Below are 5,855 nucleotides of genomic sequence, written 5' to 3' on the forward strand. Positions count from 1 at the left end.
AAAGAAGGAAGTAGAGGGATGTAGTCCAAACTGGCCGTTCGATGTAGGCGACTTCTGTTAAATAAAATATCTCGCTTGGCATTGAACTTTGAGCTTTAAAATTGTACAGATTTTATTTATACTCTAACAACAACATTACACACTAACTAAAGTTTGAAACATGGGATCACGAAGAACGGGACCTTTAACGTCTGGATCTGTGCACAGCTGAATCATCAGACTAGGTAAGAAAGCAAGGACAATAGCGAAAAATGGCAGATGGAGCAATAATAACTGACATGATCCATGATATCATGATATTTTTAGTGATATTTGTAAATTGTCTTTCTAAATGTTTCGTTAGCATGTTGCTAATGTACTGTTAAATGTGGTTAAAGTTACCATCATTTTTTACTGTATTCACGGAGACAAGACTGTCGTTATTTTCATTTTTTAAACTCTTGCAGTCTTTATAATACATAAACACAACTTCATTCTTTATAAATCTCTCCAACAGTGTGTAATGTTAGCTTTAGCCACAGAGCACTATCAAACTCGTTCAGAATCAAATGTAAACATTCAAATAAATACAATACTTACATCATCTGATATGCTGCATGACGAACACTTTGTAAAGATCCATTTTGAGGGTTATATTAGCTGTGTGAACTTTGTTTATGCTGTTTAAGGCAAGCATGAGAATTTAAAGGGGCCGCAGCCTGAATCGGCGCATATTTAATAATGCCCAAAAATAGGCAGTTAAAAAAATTAATTAAAAAAAATCTATGGGGTATTTTGAGCTGAAACTTCACAGACATATTCAGGGGACACCTTAGACTTATATTACATCTTTTGAAAACACGTTCTACGGCACCTTTAACATATAAATAATGTACAGTCTTATGTAGAAATAGTGAGTCAGTCAGTCACCTTTATTTATATAGCGCTTTATACAATATAGATTTGTTTTAAAGCATATTAACAGGGATATACAGGAAAATAATGATTCACTGTAATAATTCTGCTGTAAAGACAATAGTGTTATTGAATATCATATCAGAGAAAAATCCTTTAGAGAATAATATAAAAAAAAAAAAATAGGCACCTTATTTTTCTTTTAATATTGTGTGAAAGTATATCACTTGACATATATTAAGATTTGCCCATTTAGATCAATCATGTTTTACAGAAGTTGAGATTATCTTAGAGAGCAAATAAATCACATGCTGACCTGTGAAATGTAGGTTAAGCTATTAGGAGTCAAATGAGTCAATCTGGGCCATATGAGCAGATGAAGCCGAAACAAGCTGACTCAAACAACAAACAAATGGAAGACTAATAAAGATGCAGCACTGCTGATTGTGTTGATTATATGACTCGTGACAGATTTTTTTTTTTTTTTTTTTGTGAGCTGTTAACATGCTCAGACAATGACCATATGAGCTGTGGTTTATTTTATGACTAAATTACTTCCTTTAGGCCAGCTGGTCATTCCACAGTGGCTGAGATGGCAATGGAGACCATTAGGCTGTAGGTTTTATGTTGGAGTTACCTTCTCCTCCTAAACACCTCTAAAGACTGAGATTGGTTTGCGCGCCCTGATCTTCAATTTAAACTGATACAGTGCAGGCAAGAAAAACTACAGTGGCGGAGAAGAGGCAACTGGAAGTCGCAGTCTTAACCCTGTATGTAGCAGCTCAGTCATATGGGTCGCTTGCTTTCTGATCTTAGGCAACAGCAGCATTTGGCAGCATCCTGAGTGACCAAGCAGCCCTTTTTCAGGGATAGCGCTGCTTGCTATACATGGAGACAGGCCTAGAAAAGGTGGCTCAAACCCAGCTTGCCTCGTCCCTCACCTGGTTGGCTAGCCATAGCAAACGGGAATCTCACACCAGCGAGAAAACAGCGAGATAATAATATGGAAAAGGTTAATAAAGACAACAAGAAGCTTCAAGATGGCATGCTGGAATGTCTGCACAATGCTCGACTATGAAGGAAGTGTCCGACCCCAGAGACGCTCAGCGTTGGTTGCAAGAGAACTAGCTAATCTGGACACTGACATAGCTGCATTCAGTGAAGAACCCTTTCCAAAGGAAGGTTCACTCACAGAGTACGGACGGAGCAGGGTATACCCTTTGAAAAAGCCAAAGAAGACAGCAGACTTTCTGGAGTTGGTTCATGATTAAGAAGCTCACAAGTCTTCCAGTTGAACATTCTGACCAGCTCATGCTCCTATGCCTCCCCCTTCTTGGCAATCAGTTCATGACCATCATTAGCGCATATGCTTCTACCCTTCAGTCTGACATCATCACCAAGGAAACTTTCTACAAAGATTTGAAATCCCTTTTCTCGAAAGTAGACAATGCAGATAAGCTCCTTATGGGCACTTTTAATGCACGTGTGGGTAGAGATCACCAGGAGTATTGGGTCACCATGGAGTTGGTAATTGTAATGACAATAGGTGCATGATGCTGGAGTTTTGCATGGAGCATGGTTTGACTATCACCAACACCCTATTTTAACAGAAGGCCAGATTCAAGATGACTTGGAAACATCCTCACTCCAAACATTGGCTGCTCTTGGACTACATCCTGGTCCATCAAAAAGATGCTCACAGTGTGCTCCACACTAGAACCGTGCCTAGTCCCGACTGCTACACAGACCACAGGCTGGTTCAAGCAGTTGGAGCAAGTTGGAGCTAAAGTTAAAATCACCATCAAGGCCACAGTAAGAAGGGGACCTCAGACCGAGAAACTCCACGTTAGCTGACTCCTGACCCAAAGAGAGGTGTTCAACAGGGAGCTGGAGGCAAGATTTTGCAAACTAGTATCATCAATCCAAGACCCAGACCCTGAGAAGTGGAGGAATCAAACAAAGATCATCCTACAGGAAACAGCTGTAGATGTGGCAGGCTTCTCATATAGGAAGAACTGAGATTAGTTTTCTGAAATCCAGAAGCTTCTTGAGTCAAATCACACTTGTTATAAAAGACTCCTACCTTTTCCTGAAAATCAGGAAACAGTGAGATGGCTGAGAAAATCCAGTTTTATGCTGACACTGGAAACATTACATCCTTCTGTGAAGCCCTACATACTGCCTATGGCCCATCACAGCATTTACAGGCTCCTTTACGCTCATCTGATGGCCTTACCTGCTGACAGACAAGTCCTACATCCTGCATAGCTGGGCTGAACATTACTAGGACCTCTTTGGTGAGGTTTAGCAAGCATCCCTCAGCAAATTGTGAAGCTGGAGCTGGATGACCCACCAACAGAGGAAGAAGTCAAGAAAGCCACTGTCAAGCGTGGCAAAGTACCCGGCATTGATACTCTACCAGCTGAAGTGTTTATGGCAGGAGGAGACTGTTCGCACTCTGTTGGGAAAATGGAGTTATCCCGCAAGACCTTCAAGAAGCAGTGATAGTCTCCCTGTATAAGAACAAAGGGGAGAAATTTGACTGCTCTACCTACTGAGGCATCGCTCTAAGATCCTTGCCAGAATACTCTTAGACGGGCTGGTACCTACCATCGCTGAAGAAATTCTTCCGGAGAGCCAGCGTGGCTTCCAAGTTAACAGGGGCACTGCTGACATGATCTGTGTGCTACATCAGTTGCAAGAGAAATGCAGAGAGCAGAATATGTGATGCTTTCATTGACTTGACGAAAGCCTTTGATATAGTCAGTCGAGATGGGCTTTGGAAGGTCCTAATGAAGCTGGGATGTCCACCAAAGTTTCTTGCAGTTGTTCAGCAGCTGCACGATGGTCAGCAAGGGCAGGTGAAACTCAGTGTATGACCTCTCAGACCCATCAGAAATTATGTCAAGCAAGGCTGCGTCCTAGCCCCGACACTTTTTGCCATCTTTTTCAGCATAATGCTGCAAGCAGCTAAGGTAGACCTGACTGATGGAATTTACATAAGGTTTTGAACAGACAGTGTTTTTAACCTTCGCCATCTTTTTGCTCAAACCAAGACGACAGAACTGTCGATCACAGAGCTACTATTTGCAGATGACTGTGCACTCTTGGCACACACAGAAATAGACCTCCAGTTACTTGCCTGCCACTTTGTGACAGCAGTCAGCGAATTTGGTCTGATTATAAGCTTGAAGAAAACTGAAGTTATGTACCAGAAGTCTACAAAAGACACCTATAATCCACCCAAGATCAACATCAGTGGCCATCCTCTGAACGTAGTGGACCAATTCACCTTTTTGGGAAGCGTCATGTAAATGATGCAACAAAATCCAAGGATGTGGACCACCGCCAAAGTCTCCAAAAACGTGTGGCAGAACCACTCATTGTGCCTGTTGCCTTAGATCCAAGTTTACAAGGCAGTTGTCCTCAGCACTCTGCTGTAGGGTTCTGAGTCATGGGTCCTGTACAGAAAGAACATCCGTTTGCTTGAGCACTTTCATCAATGGTATCTCCATTCCATTATGGGAACTCAGTGGAAGGACTTCAGGACAAACATAGAAGTTCAGGAAGAAACAGGTTTGCCAAGCATTGAGACCATACTGCCATTGTATCAGCTTTGCTGGGCAGGACGTTACACATGGATGATGGGAGGCTGCCGAAAGCGCTATAAGGACCACCTGAAGCAACAGTTGATGCAAGCTGATATTAACCCCCAAGACTGGAAGATACTGGCAGCTGATAGATCCAAGTGGAGAAACATAACATTTAAGGCTTCTAGGGAATTTGAGTGAAAACTGCCTGAGCGAGGCATAAACAAAAGAAAGAATTGGCTGCCCAAGTACCCAATGACAGGGACCCAACCTTTCCCTGCCCCATCTGCTTTGCAAGTCTTAGGTAGGCCTCTGCAGTGACTTGAGAGCTTGTTGCCTTCAATAAAATCCATCTCATTGAGCTTTGGACATGAGAAATACGACAAATTTATTTGACTTACCTGCTTTCCAGAGCATTTATGTCAAAGCATGGGACTTTGGTCTACCAGCTGAAGTGTTTATGGCAGGAGATGCTGTCGCTATTTACAGGAATTGTATCCCTTTCATACGAGTATTGAGTAAATTTTCTGATGTGGTTAATTGTCTTATCTAATTTCTGCATTTGCTTTTGGCGCTTCCGATGTAAGTGGCCGTTCACACTGAACGTGTTTTTCCATTCCACTGCAAAACTTTTTCATTGTTTTTAACATTAATACACGTTAGACAGTCTTTAACCATTGTGCTCACATCTCTTGTCTTTTGCAGCATCTCACGCATGACACAGCATTCTACAAATGCAGCGCTAAAGTTAAAAGCGTTAAACTTTTAAAAACGCATCTCTAGACCATTTTTGCTGCACTAACCTGTCTCGCAAGAAAAATGCATTCTGTGTGAACTGCCCTAGTTCTGTTGTTCACCACTGACTGCCTCTGAAAGATTAACAAATTTATACAGCTTTTTACAATCAGAAAAACCAAAAACCGCAAAGCTAGATTTTTATAATCAATGACTCGCCTCTTGCTAAGCCAGCGAAGGGATTCAAAGGAAAACATATAGGCCGACTTTTTAAAAAATATATACTTATAGCATTTTAGTTAACATTTTATTAGGCCTATAAGAACAAAATAATTGTACTTAAGTGTATTTTAGTGGCAGTAGGTTACACCACAGCAGTAAAGTATATGGAAGTATAGGACTATTATAGAAAACATTTCCAACGTAGTAAAATATTTTTCTAAATTATTTGCCCTGAAGTACATATTTTCAGTGCAACTGCCAGGCTGCACTTAAGCATTTCATGCAACAGTAGAAGTGAGACATACTTAGCACGTGGTGCTAAAATAAGTCAAAAGGCACTGGAAGGTTTAAATTTCACATTTAGGATACAGAACTCATTCAATTTAAATACAACAGTTGTTCCATAATACAGTA

The 5,855-nt window shown here is 41.1% G+C and overlaps 1 pseudogene; it reads left to right on the forward strand.

The window, feature by feature from the left end:
- Nucleotides 1-1,934: 1,934 nt before the first annotated feature.
- Nucleotides 1,935-5,166, forward strand: LOC125267037 (annotated as a pseudogene).
- The last annotated feature ends 689 nt before the right edge of the window (nt 5,167-5,855 follow it).

This window comes from Megalobrama amblycephala, linkage group LG1 (genome assembly GCF_018812025.1).
Source record: "Megalobrama amblycephala isolate DHTTF-2021 linkage group LG1, ASM1881202v1, whole genome shotgun sequence".
NCBI lineage: Eukaryota > Metazoa > Chordata > Actinopteri > Cypriniformes > Xenocyprididae > Megalobrama > Megalobrama amblycephala.